Source organism: Mastigoproctus giganteus, chromosome 10, assembly GCF_048544385.1.
Source record: "Mastigoproctus giganteus isolate SK-2022 chromosome 10, ASM4854438v1, whole genome shotgun sequence".
Taxonomy (NCBI): Eukaryota; Metazoa; Arthropoda; class Arachnida; order Uropygi; family Thelyphonidae; genus Mastigoproctus; species Mastigoproctus giganteus.
Window position 1 is genome coordinate 140,412,717 of NC_143584.1, and position 15,106 is coordinate 140,427,822.

General features: G+C 37.7%; 1 protein-coding gene across 2 annotated transcripts in view; it reads left to right on the plus strand.

Annotated features, from left to right (window-relative positions):
- The window catches only part of ATPCL (ATP-citrate synthase), a 551,864-nt gene that overhangs the window by 126,221 nt on the left and 410,537 nt on the right, over window positions 1-15,106 (plus strand). The window lies entirely within an intron of this gene.

Below are 15,106 nucleotides of genomic sequence, written 5' to 3' on the forward strand. Positions count from 1 at the left end.
TTTCTAATCTCAACGATGTCCATTTCCACTTGCAGTCTTCCAAAATCCATGTACTTTTTCTGACTGAATCTCAGTTATTGGTTGATTCAACTACTGCTCATCTCAGATGCCCAAATTATTCGTTGTATGATTCCTTTCGCCTCAAAGGTGGAACATGTGCATATGTCCGTTCTGATACTCCCTGTCAGAGACTTGGCAATTTGGAATCTCCTCTCTTTGATCTTCTCTGGCTTAAAATCTCTACCTCATTGTGTCAAATTCATCTGTTGTCTCTACTGTTCTCCCAACTCTACTAATCACTTGGAGCTCTTTGACTTCCTCTCTTTGCAACTTGACTTTCTCCAGTGTTGACTTTCTTTGCAACTTGACTACCTAACAGTGAGGTAATTTTCCTTGGTGATTTTAATGTTCACAACTCCAGCTGGCTTCCGTTTTCTAGTCACACCGACCCAACAGGTCGGGATGCTGAGGCTTTTGCAATTACTAATGACCTAGCACAGATTGTTCATTTACCCACAAGAATAAAGGACAATCCTAATCATACAGCCAATATGCTTGATATTTTTCTCACAAACAACCCTTCTAAGTACGCGGTTGAAGTGAGAGGTCCTTTAGGCACTTCAGATCACAACTTGGTGATTGTCTCTTCTCCAATGGAACCTTTATCTCATGGCTATTCCCAACCTTGTGTTGTTTGGCAGTACAAGAATGCAAAATGGGATGACCTGCGAGACTTCTTTTCTTCTTTTCCATGGTCGGATTACTGTTTCAAAACTTCTGATATTGACATTTGCTCAGATCGTGTCAGTGAAATTATTCTTGCAGGAATGGAATCCTTTATCCCACACTCCACTTTAAAATCTCGTCCTTTATCTAAACCTTGGTTTTCCAATAAATGTGCTAAGACTGTTCAAGAGAAGAATGTTGCATATCATAATTGGCTTGTTTCTAATTCTTCAGTTTCATTTTCTGCCTACACCAAAGCTTGCAACAATTGTAAAGCAGTTATTAATCAGTCCAAACTAGAGTTTGAACAGGCTAAGAGCAGAAAACTTGCTTCTTGCCCTAATGGTAGCCGAGCATTCTGGTCTCTTGCCAAAGCTATTGGCCGCAACTTTTGCCCATCTCTGCTCCCACCTCTGTCCAAACCAGATGGTTCTGTTGTCACTTCAGCCAAGGATAAAGCTAACCTGCTAGCATCCCATTTTTCTTCCAACTGATGTATTAATGATCTTGGTAAAAAACCTCCCACCATTCCCAACACGCTCCATTCAATGCCTTCTGTTGTCTTCCGTCAAAAGGATATCAGAAGGATTTTGATGAATCTTGATACTAAGAAAGCTCCAGGTCCTGATGGTATTTCTCCACTTGTTCTCAAAACCTGTGCTACTGAACTTACTATTATTCTTTGCAGCCTGTTTTCACTTTCTTATTCCAAAGGTGTTTTTCCTTCTGCTTGGAAATTTGCTCATATCCAGCCAGTTCCTAAAAAGGGTGACAAATCCCTCCCATCCAATTATTGTCCCATTGCAGTTACTTCTACTCTTTCTGAAGTAATGGAGAAATCAATTAACCGCCAACTCTTAAACTATCTAGAAACCTTCCGTCTGATCAACGATCGCCAGTATGGATTCCGTCAGTGTCGATCCACTGGTGATATTCTGGCTTATGTTACCCATTTATGGACTAATTCAGTGGAAAAGTTCAGTGAAACACAAGAAGTTGCTCTTGACATCTCAAAGGCTTTTGATCGTGTTTGGCATAAAGGTCTTCTAAACAAGCTTCCATCTTCTTATGGTTTGCCAACTGTTTTTAGTAATTGGTTATCCAGCTGTTTGGAAGAAAAGTAACACCGAGAGCGAAAGAGAAAACCAAGTTTTTTAGAGGCAGAGGAAGCAATATTTGTAATGTGCTTGTGTTAGAAGACAGAGAGCCATCTACCATCACCCTCATGCCGGTGTCCCCCAAGGTTTAGTTCTTTCCCCCACTCTTTTCCTCTTGTATATTAATGACCTTCTTCCATTGACTGGAAATCCTATCCATAGTTTTGCCAATGATAGCACATTGCATTCCACTTTCCATTTTGAGAAAACTTGTCCTGCTCAATCAGCTTCAACTTCTCGAAAATCTGCTACCAATTCCTTAAATGTCGATCTTCAGGTAATTCTCCAGTGGGGCAAAGACAACTTAGTTGATTTCAACACTTCTAAAACTCAGTCTTGTCTTATATCTCACAAAAAGGATTCTTCTGCTCCTATAGTTATCTTTAGTGACACTCCGATTTCTAGGCAAAATGATATATCTCTTTTGGGGATTACCCTGACTTCTAATCTCTCTTGGCACAAGCACATTACAAATATTGCTTCCTCTGCCTCTAAAAAACTTGGTTTTCTCTTTCGCTCTCGGTGTTACTTTTCTTCCAAACAGCTGTTCACTCTGTATAAATCGCAAATCCGCCCTGCCATGGAATATTGTTCCCACATCTGGGGTGGTGCCCCCAAAACCTCTCTCAGGCTTCTTGATTCCATTCAGAAGAGGGCAGTTAGGTTAATTAATGATTCAGCTCTAATAGAGTCTCTCCACTCGCTTTCTCATATAAGTACTGTTTCTGCTGCATGCCTCTTCTACAGATACTTCCATGGGCACTGTTCTTCTGAATTGACCTCTATAATTCCTGCTCTCTCTTTCAAAACAGTCCGAACACGTGCCGCCACCAGCCAACATCCATTTACTGTCCAACTTCAAACCCACAGAACCAACTTTTCATCTTCCTCATTTATTCATTCAACTGCCGTTTTCTGGAACAACCTTCCTTCATACGTATTTCCTAAAAATTATAATCTACAGAAGTTCAAGTCCAATGTCAACAAATATCTTCTTTCGTCTTCTCTACCTCCAAACCAAGCACGGTACTAAGTACTAAGGTACTAATACCTCTCGTGTTTGGGGTTCACATAAAAAAAAAAAAAAAAAAAACCCGACAAATGATCATCTGTTGTTTCGCGGAAGTGCGTTATCGACATTTTTCCGTAAATTTTCCCTATCTCTGTTTACGTGGTCACAGTACCTGAATATCCGAATGACACTGACATTTTGGACAGTTTCAAAAAAAAAAAAAAAAGAAAAGAAACAATTCAAATTTCAGAACTAGTGACAATACCGATAACGAGAGAAGGAAAACGAGGACAACGAAGGTATTAAACCTTCTAAGCATGAATTGTTGGCATTTTGTGAAAATGAAGTTAGAAATTGTCAATTAGGTTACAGTTAAATGCAATTCGTGATGAATTGCATTTAACTGTAACCTTTCAATTAGGGGTACCTAATTGAAAAGATGGTTTCGGAAGAATTGAAGAATTTGATGGACGCTCTGAGTATGATACTAATTTCATCGAGTGAATATGAACGTGGATTTTTACAAATGAAACTGATTGTCAGCCCAACCAGTGCTTCATTGATGACAAAAACAGTTTCTTCACTACTGTTTCTTAAAATTGTATGCCCACCGCTGATCCGCTTCGATCCAGCAAAATATGTCGATTCGTGGCTGCTTCGGAAACATCATTCAGCAGCTGACACACACAAAGAGGAAAAAAGAAGTCGGCATAGGGTGTCGTATGAAAACTTAATAAAAATTTGGAATATTCTACAAAAACTTTATTATAAAATTATTTTTACTTGTTATTTATTTTTACTTATTATTTTTAGGGGCCATAGTGTAACGAAGGACCCTTAAAATTTCACTCGGTTTGTTACAGCATTGTATCTCTGGAATTACTCAACTTATTGACTAGAAATTTTGCATGGGTTTGCACTTCAAGTGGGCCAACATAACGCCATATTGATCATTGTTGATAAAAATTTGTCTGAGAAATGGAGCGGGGGTTAAAATGTGCGGTGATAAAATGTTGTTGACAACCTATAGCTACACCGTTGGAAAGAGCTCAACGAGTACGTTTAAAATATAATTTTAAAATTAAAAATGGCGGTGCCAGACAGGAAAATGTGGGTAATTTTTGTGTCCCCCCTCTCTACTTCCATTGCTAATGGAGCAAAAAATTTAAAAATCACATTAGCTATGCATTATTCAATGCTTATCAAGGGAAAACTATTCTGATTGAAATCTATCATTTATAATTAAATGATAAATTATGTGTTAAAATTAAAAAACCAATTCTTTATTGCACTTTGATGGCGTGCTTCTTTGTACTAAGTAACTCTCCTTTTGGTGACAGAAATGTTGCTAAATAGTTAGTTAATAAGGGGCTTAGAGGGGAACAGGTATCCTGTGTGTTATCAGACACTCAGCCTAAAACACTGATGGATCCAATATCTCTCTATTACAGAAGATTTAGGAGAAGTCCGGTTGGCCTGCCTCCCTAAAATCCACTCATGCACACCTTCGTCACTTAGGTGGCAACGAACGTGTAGAGTGGTTCTCTTCAAGACGCCTGGTCAGCGTGAAGAGGAAAAGACCAAACCCTCCAGCAATGAGAGCACAACAATACAAATGGCCCTCAGTCCCCAGCAGCTTTCACTCTCCCTCTTACGGCAGCGAGAGGATCAGAGTGGAAGCAGAGGGTGCTAAGAATCTCTGGGTACGACCAGGCTGCCATGCACGGAAATTGAACTTGGCCTGTTATAACGTAGGATCACTCATCGGTGAAGACAGGATATTAGAGCTGGAAAAGGAATTAGAAAATGTGAATTGGAATATCATCGGTTTGGCTGAAACAAGAAGAAGAAATGAATCACTTATAAGTTTATCAAGTGGAAATCTGCTGTACACCAGTGTAAACAGTGAAAGGAGTGAAGGTGGAGTTGGGTTTCTGGTCCATAAAGATTTCAAAAACAACGTTTTGGAATTCAAAAGTACATCACCAAGGGTGTCAAGACTAATACTCAAGATTTCTAAGAGGTACAAGCTAAAGATTATAATGATTTATGCACCAACATCGAACCATGATGATGAAGAGGTTGAAGAAATGTACACTGAAATTGAGAGTCTTCTAGATGAGCAGAAAACCCACTACACTATTATTATGGGGGACTTCAATGCTAAGGTTGGAAAAAGGCAAAACAGCGCAGAAAGAGGAACTATAGGAAATTTTGGAATTGGTGAAAGAAATGAAAGAGGTGAAAGACTTGTGGAATTTGCAGAATCTCAAGGACTGTCAGTAATGAACACTTTTTTCAAGAAAAGGGTGAACAGAAAGAGGACATGGAAGAGTCCAAATGGATTAACAACTAATGAAATCGACTTCATCCTCACTAACAGAAGATATATTGTGAATGATGCTACCGTCCTGAATAAGGTAAATGTTGGAAGTGATCACAGAATGGTAAGATGTACACTTGATATAGATGTAGGAAAGGAAAGGAAAAAACTGACTCGAGTAAATAATACAAAGGTCTTTGAAATAACAGAGGAGGAGAAAAAGCAGTATGTACTGGAACTTAAGAACAAGTTTGAGCTTCTGCAGACTGCTCAGGACCAAGATATCGACAAGGAATATTACAACTTTCTGAAAGTGATAAAGCCCAAGAAACCTATAGGGAAACAGAAATCCAAAGAAGAAAAAATTAGTCAAGAAACACTTGTCATGATGAACCAAAGACGACAAATGAAGAGCAAGAAAAACACTGACAGGGAGAAAATTGAGTATACTGAGTTATGCAAAGCCATTAGAAAGAGACTCAGAGAGAACATAAGAAGATTTAACACAAGAAAAGTAGAACAAGCATTAAGGGAAAACAAAGGATTTAAATCAGCAGCCATGAGCAGTAATACAGAAAGACAAATGATACTGAAACTGAAGAATAGCGATGGTGTACTTATAAACAGCAGAGAAGGCATAATTCAAATGGCAGAAGACTACTATAGAGAATTATACAAGGAGCGAGGGAATGATACTAGCAGTGGGGAAGATGGATTGCAAAGTAGCAACACATACGACATACCCGATATTCTTCCTGATGAGGTAGAACATGCATTGAAGAAAATGAATAATCGGAAAGCCCCGGCGGAAGATGAAGTTACTGTAGAGTTGTTAAAATTGGGAGGAAGAGACATAACACAAAAACTGGCAAGGCTCTTCACAAAGTGCATTAGAAAAGGTGTGATGCCTAAGCAGTGGAATAATGCAATCATAGTTTTGCTGAATAAGAAAGGAGGTAAATCAGAAATTGGAAATTATAGACCAATTAGCTTGTTATCCCACATCTACAAGTTGTTCACAAGGGTCATTACTAACAGATTAGAAAGAATACTTGATGAGAATCAACCGAAAGAGCAAGCTGGCTTTAGGACAGGATTCTCAACTATGGATCACCTTCACGTAATATCACAGCTAATTGAGAAAGCAAATGAATATAAAACACCATTATGCCTGGCATTTGTGGATTATGAAAAGGCATTTGACTCCATACAGCATAAGGCAATGTTTCGGGTACTGGAAAGACAAGGCATAGATACTCCATATATTATGATTTTGAAGAAAATATATGAGAGTGCTACATCTTTTATTAGACTAGACAAAGACAGTAGCAAATTTAAAATCGAGAAAGGAGTTCGACAAGGATACCCAATATCTCCGAAGCTGTTTACTGCTGTCCTTGAGGAAGCTTTCAGAGGATTAGACTGGTCGCAGAAAGGAGTCAATGTGAACGGAGAGTACCTAAACCATTTACGATTTGCAGATGACATTGTGGTCATAAGCCACGATCCCAAAGAATTAGAGGAAAATCTTAATCAGTTATGCGCAGTTAGTAAGGATTTTGGACTAAAGATGAATATGGCTAAAACAAAAGTAATGATGAACAAGTATGCCACAGAAAGGGAAATAATGATTGAAGGAGCAGTAATTGAAAAGGTGGAGTCATATACTTATCTGGGACAAGTTATTAGCTGTAATAATGATAAATGGCTGGAAGTCAAGAGAAGAATAAATTTTGGATGGATAGCATTCAGGAAATATAGTCACATACTGAAGAGCAATATCCCAGTTTGTCTGAAATGTAAAATAATGAATCAATGTATACTCCCCACCATGACTTATGGAAGTGAAACTTGGGCACTCACCAAAAGAATGGAAGAGAAGCTAAGAACTACACAGCGAAGAATGGAACGAATTATATTGGGAATCAGACTGTTAGATAAGAAGAGAAACACATGGATTAGGCAGCAAACTCAAGTAAAGGACATTCTTATCAAAACTAAAGAACTAAAATGGTCTTGGGCAGGACACATAGCTCGAAGACATGATGACAGATGGACTAAGAAAATAACAGAATGGTACCCAAGAGGAGCTAGAAGAAAACCTGGAAGACAAAGGCGAAGATGGATAGATGAAATTCATGAGTTTTTGAGTAGTAAATGGATGGCCAGTGCTCAAAACAGAAGGAACTGGAAAGTTGCTGGAGAGGCCTTCATCCTGCAGTGGATTGAAAATGGCTGATGATGATGATGATGATCTATAAAGGTCATTTATAAATTTTGCGACCAGAAGTATTTTCAACAATTTTCAAAGCTGGAGTTGTCCCGGCTAGGAGATACTCAGAGAGCCAGTGTTGAGGCGTTGGTGGTGGAGAGGTGCCTGCACGGAGTCATGCACGGCCCTCACCTGCCAGTCGCTTCTCCAGGAAGAAGTCTGAGTCGCTTCTCCCACCCTTGGCATTCACAACAACTGGAAAAAGTCAAATAGACAATGTTTTCGTTATTTCCTCAGTTTTAGGCCAAGCCGGGGTACTAGAAACTTTTTTCAGTTACCATAAAGCGCTCTATTTGAGATACTACACTAATGACCATTCGTGTCATCCTGAGTGCCCGGCACTCAGTAGTTGACCGATTTATTTACTTATTTTATTCACATTTTACTTATTTTTCTATATATACTTCAATAATTAATTTACACTTAATAAACTGTGTTAATATACTAAATTTTTTGTTCTTATTCCAAAAACATTACTACGAAAGTAACAATATCAGGGAAAAAAAAAATTTTAGAGTACTTTTCATATCCTTTTAATTTTCAATTTTTCCTGATAGCAAAGAATGAGTACCGGCACCTATTTTTTTACAAAAAAAAAGCACTGTCTCTAACCATTGCCTTATACAACAGCATAATCACCTCCTTATTCATACTGGCAAAATTTCAGTATATCGTTGACAAAACCATATGCACTGTCCAGGCAACCTGTGCACACTTCTCAGAGAATTTATCATGGTCTTTTTTTTCTCCATTATCCTGAATGTGGAACAACACAATTAGTATGTTAATCTGGGATTACTGCTACCTATATGAAATACCTTTTATTTGTCAATGTTAAACTTCAATTGTCACTTCTCAGCCTATCTGCCTAATTTATCTAAATCTTGTTGAAGTTGCATACCCTGATTATTGTCATTAACCACCCTGCCAACCTTTGTATCATCTGCAGACCTAGATATAGGCCTGATATCCCTTCATTAGTATCATTAATGAATATTGAAAACAATAATGGGCGCAGCACTGAACCCTGTGTGATTCCACTAGTAACATTTAGTGGTAGTAATAGTAATGGAAAATGATACAAGAAAGCAAGCTTATATAGCATCAGCAGAAAAAAAAATGCAGTTCACCCATCTGTACCCTCCAAGAATTTGTCTAGTTCTCCCTTGAATTTATTCAACCCATTCACTGGCTAATTTATTATTGGTTGGGTTGAAAAAAATGGGATGAAAGCCTGTTCGAACAATCAGCCACCGCTAGCTGAAGGCGAACTCTCACATCTATCCTGCATTCATCCTTCCTTAATTTAAATGTATGCCCCCCCCCATGTGTGTAATCTCAACAAGTGGAAGAATACCATTTAACATTCAGTTTACTGAATCCATTCAAGGTTTTAAACACCTCAATCAGATCTCCCTGCAGATGTCTAGTCTTGAGATGCTGCAATTTGCAGAACTGAAGCCTTTCTAGGTAAGAGCACTTTTTTGTTCTCTTCGCCAATCTGGCTGCCCTTGTCCGCACCCATTCCAGCAGATCTACACCCTTCCTAAAGTGAGGCTTCCAGACTTGTATACAGTACGCAAGATGCTGCCTAACCATGGCCTTATATCAGGGGTCGACATCCTTTTTAGAGTGAAGAGCCATTTTTGCTATAATAATAATAATAATAATAATAATAATAATAATAAAAAAAGAATCCGAAGAGCCGCATCTCAGCTCAAGCTGGAAGGAGGGGGGGTGAGTTTTTTAAGAAATGGAATAGTGGGAAGGTGTTTTATTAAAAAATATATATATTTTTTGAAATATTATTAATCTTGAAAAAACGTAATAAACGTCCAATTAGGTGGGTACAAATTAATGTGACATTTGCTGCTGAACTTCTTGAGCGAGTCTCTCAACATCAGGCGAGTATTCCATAATTTTCATCTTTAAACAAGCCGAGAAACTTGCATTGTTCAGACTGTTTCCTGATTTATTTTTTAATATAGTTCATGTTCGAAAATATTTGCCCACAGGAATATGGTGAACAAAAACTGAGAGAAGTCCAAACGCAAATATTTTAAAATTTATATACGGTCTGATAAGCTACTCCACACATCAAACACAATTTGTTCTTGCTTTTCAACTCATCTATCGCCGTCCATTTGTGTAGAATTGCAAAGACAGCCTTTTGCCTCTCCAAATCCTCAATTTCAGTTTTAAAGCATTTTAGTCTTGCACTCCACATGTCCTTGATTTTTAAGTCCTCTAACTCCATTTCAAATTGTGCTTCATGTGGGCTAAAAGTTAAAGAGCCGCAATTACATGTTCAAAGAGCTGCAAGTTGCCGACCCCTGCCTTATACAAAGGGATAATCATCTCCTTATCCCTGCTAGCAAAGTTTCTGTATATCATTGACAAAACCCCATGAGCTGTCCTGGCAGCATGTTAAGATGTGGCCAGTTGGGCAGGAGCAGCAGTGCGTAGCACATGCTTCTTGATTAGATCGGGGTTCGAGCCCATGATCCACCAAATACGGAGGATGCAGAAAGGTCAGGGAATGACCACCGCATATCCCCGGAGCAATATGGCCTTAGTTGCTAATGCTCTTAAAAACCAAATAATGTGTTTAAGAAAAGCAGTGCCCATTGATAATAACTCTGTCTTCTCCCACTCAATCATCCCTTTATCCAGAGCAGTAACTTGTTGTCAGTGTCACACTGCTCCTATTTGTACAGCAGTCTTTCATGTGCAATGGTGCCAAAAGCTTTTTCTAAATCCAAGTAAATGATGTCACAATTATTTCTTGCATCCATTTCCTTTTTCATGGTGTCATAGTATCCAATCTAATTGGTCAGACAAGATTGCCTCGTAACAAATCCGTACTGTGACCTTTCTAGATGTTCTTGCATTACTTCCTTAACTAGTGACCTCATTTCCCTGGAACAGAAGTCCAGCTAACAGGTCTGTATTTATTCATGTTACCCTTTGATCCCCTTTGTGAATTGGGCTTACATTCACACATATTCAGTCCATATAGACCTCTCACAAATCCAAGAATGTTTCTTAATTATGGCTAAAATTAAGACCTCTTTTAAAACCTCTTTTGCTGCCTCCCTTAATATAAATGGATAGACCCCCATGAAGGCTGGATCTGAGGTTTATGTTCAGTTATTGTATTGTGGATTATTGGAATAAATTACCAACCATGGTAGCTGAAGTGGTGAGTTTGATTAAGTCCAGTGCAGAATTGGGTAGTCACTTTTTATAACAATAGGGGAAAGGGAAAGCATGAGTGAGTGATTTTTTTTTTTTGTTAAATGCCGAAAAGTTCAAAATTTAAAATGCATCATTTAGCCATTCTAATACTATAAGTTTATATATGAAAATTTGCCAATACAGAAAAAGATGTAATTTTCCTACTGTACAAATTAATGTCCAAACCATATCTTGAGTACTGTGTGATGGTCTGGAAGTTTCAGACAGACTTGTTTGAGAGTGTAGAAAAGAAGGAAATATGATTAGTTGTGGATGCAAAGTCATATTTTTACATGAAGAGACTCCAGTGCTTTAGGCTAAAAATTAAAAAAAAAAAAAAAAAAATAGGTACCTATGAGAGGATCTAAATCAGGTGTCCAAGGCCTTAAATGGGTTAAGTAAACTTGATGGAAGCATATTTTATTTTTTTAGGATAATGCAAACAAAGTTTCTAGTTAAGGAAAGATAATTGTAGAATGGGTGTAAGAAAATTTGCCTGTAGTCAATGAGTAATGAACTGTTGGAATTATTTCCTGCTTAGCTTTGTAGTAGGCATCAGAGAGCTTATTTAAGTATAAAGAGGGATTAGATGAATATTTAGAAGTAGATAAAATATAACATTATGGAGGCATTTTGTTTAGTTTTATTGATAGCTGATGTTACATCAGCTTTGTTTTCTTGTGTTATACTGTCATTTTAATAACTAGTTCTGATAAAATAAATTTTCTGTTTACTATTTTCTGTAGTCTGGTAAAATTAAGTTCTTCACACTTTGCATTCTAAAATTTGAATTTCATATAATCAAGTCTTGGTCTAATCCTTAAAAGATAATACATATTTGATCTCTATGTAGTCTGTTTTATATTAAACATGACTGATTTGCACCCTTAACAGATTGTATTTAACATTCTTTGAATCATTACAGTGATAATTCAAAGTTAAAATAGAAAACTGTTTTGGTTTATGTATTTATTTACTATTTATGTTAAGTATTTAAGATACTATATTAAGTATTTATGTACTACAAAAAATGTGCTTTATGTTATCTACATATCTTTTGATATAGAAAAATGTGGTAATATATAAATATGTTCTTATTCAAATGCCATATTTATTATTCATTACAATCATTAAGGGGCTTAGAGGGGAACAGGTATCCTGTGTGTTATCAGACACTCAGCCTAAAACACTGATGGATCCAATATCTCTCTATTACAGAAGATTTAGGAGAAGTCCGGTTGGCCTGCCTCCCTAAAATCCACTCATGCACACCTTCTCGATGGTAAGCCCTGTTACGTCACTTAGGTGGCAACGAACGTGTAGAGTGGTTCTCTTCAAGACGCCTGGTCAGCGTGAAGAGGAAAAGACCAAACCCTCCAGCAATGACAGCACAACAATACAAATGGCCCTCAGTCCCCAGCAGCTTTCACTCTCCCTCTTACGGCAGCGAGAGGATCAGAGTGGAAGCAGAGGGTGCTAAGAATCTCTGGGTACGACCAGGCTGCCATGCACGGAAATTGAACTTGGCCTGTTATAACGTACAATCACTCATCGGTGAAGACAGGATATTAGAGCTGGAAAAGGAATTAGAAAATGTGAATTGGAATATCATTGGTTTGGCTGAAACAAGAAGAAGAAATCATGATGAAGAAGAAATGATGATGAAGAAGAACAAGAAGAAGAAGAAGAAGAAGAAGAAGAAATGAATCACTTATAAGTTTATCAAGTGGAAATCTGCTGTACACCAATGGAAACAGTGAAAGGAGTGAAGGTGGAGTTGGGTTTCTGGTCCATAAAGATTTTAAAAACAACATTTTGGAATTCAAAAGTACATCACCAAGGGTGTCAAGACTAATACTCAAGATTTCTAAGAGGTACAAGCTAAAGATTATAACGATTTATGCACCAACATCGAGCCATGATGATGAAGAGGTTGAAGAAATGTACACTGAAATTGAGAGTCTTCTAGATGAGCAGAAAACCCACTACACTATTATTATGGGGGACTTCAATGCTAAGGTTGGAAAAAGGCAAAACAGTGCAGAAAGAGGAACTATAGGAAATTTTGGAATTGGTGAAAGAAATAAAAGAGGTGAAAGACTTGTGGAATTTGCAGAATCTCAAGGAATGTCAGTAATGAACACTTTTTTCAAGAAAAGGGTGAACAGAAAGTGGACATGGAAGAGTCCAAATGGATTAACAACTAATGAAATCGACTTCATCCTCACTAACAGAAGATATATTGTGACTGATGTTACCGTCCTAAATAAGGTAAATGTTGGAAGTGATCACAGAATGGTAAGATGTACACTTGATATAGATGTAGGAAAGGAAAGGAAAAAACTGACTCGAGTAAATAATACAAAGGTCTTTGAGATAACAGAAGAGGAGAAAAAGCAGTATGTACTGGAACTTAAGAACAAGTATGAGCTTCTGCAGACTGCTTAGGACCAAGATATCGACGAGGAATATTACAACTTTTTGAAAGTGATAAAGCCCAAGAAACCTATAGGGAAACAGAAATCCAAAGAAGAAAAAATTAGTCAAGAAACACTTGTCATGATGAACCAAAGACGACAAATGAAGAGCAAGAAAAACACTGACAGGGAGAAAATTGAGTATACTGAGTTATGCAAAGCCATTAGAAAGAGACTCAGAGAGGACATAAGAAGATTTAACACGAGAAAAGTAGAACAAGCATTAAGGGAAAACAAAGGATTTAAATCAGCAGCCATGAGCAGTAATACAGAAAGACAAATGATACTGAAACTGAAGAATAGCGATGGTGTACTTATAAACAGCAGAGAAGGCATAATTCAAATAGCAGAAGACTACTATAAAGAGTTATACAAGGAGCGAGGGAATGATACCAGCAGTGGGGAAGACGGATTGCAAAGTAGCAACACATACGACATACCCGATATTCTTCCTGATGAGGTAGAACATGCATTGAAGAAAATGAAGAATCGGAAAGCCCCGGGGGAAGATGAAGTTACTGTAGAGTTGTTAAAATTGGGAGGAAGAGACATAACACAAATACTGGCAAGGCTCTTCACAAAGTGCATTAGAAAAGGTGCGATGCCTAAGCAGTGGAATAATGCAATCATAGTTTTGCTGCATAAGAAAGGAGATAAATCAGAAATTGGAAATTATAGACCAATTAGCTTGTTATCCCATATCTACAAGTTGTTCACAAGGGTCATTACTAACAGATTAGAAAGAATACTTGATGAGAATCAACCGAAAGAGCAAGCTGGCTTTAGGACAGGATTCTCAACTATGGATCACCTTCACGTAATATCACAGCTAATGGAGAAAGCAAATGAATATAAAACACCATTATGCCTGGCATTTGTGGATTATGAAAAGGCATTTGACTCCATACAGCATAAGGCAATGTTTCGGGCACTGGAAAGACAAGGCATAGATACTCCATATATTATGATTTTGAAGAAAATATATGAGAGTGCTACATCCTTTATTAGACTAGACAAAGACAGTAGCAAATTTAAAATCGAGAAAGGAGTTCGACAAGGAGACACAATATCTCCGAAGCTGTTTACTGCTGCCCTTGAGGAAGCTTTCAGAAGATTAGAATGGTCGCAGAAAGGAGTCAATGTGAACGGAGAGTACCTAAACCATTTACGATTTGCAGATGACATTGTGGTCATAAGCCACGATCCCAACGAATTAGAGGAAAATCTTAATCAGTTATGCACAGTTAGTAAGGATTTTGGACTAAAGATGAATATGGCTAAAACAAAAGTAATGATGAACAAGTATGCCACGGAAAGGGAAATAATGATTGAAGGAGCAGTAATTGAAAAGGTGGAGTCATATACTTATCTGGGACAAGTTATTAGCTGTAATAATGATAAATGGCTGGAAGTCAAGAGAAGAATAAATTTTGGATGGATAGCATTCAGGAAATATAGTCACATACTGAAGAGCAATATCCCAGTTTGTCTGAAACGTAAAATAATGAATCAATGTATACTCCCCACCATGACTTATGGAAGTGAAACTTGGGCACTCACCAAAAGAATGGAAGAGAAGCTAAGAACTACACAGCGAAGAATGGAACGAATTATATTGGGAATTAGACTGTTAGATAAGAAGAGAAACACATGGATTAGGCAGCAAACTCAAGTAAAGGACATTCTTATCCAAACTAAAGAACTAAAATGGTCTTGGGCAGGACACATAGCTCGAAGACATGATGACAGATGGACTAAGAAAATAACAGAATGGTACCCAAGAGGAGCTAGAAGAAAACCTGGAAGACAAAGGCGGAGATGGATAGATGAAATCAATGAGTTTTTGAGTAGTAAATGGATGATCAGTGCTCAAAACAGAAGGAACTGGAAAGTTGCTGGAGA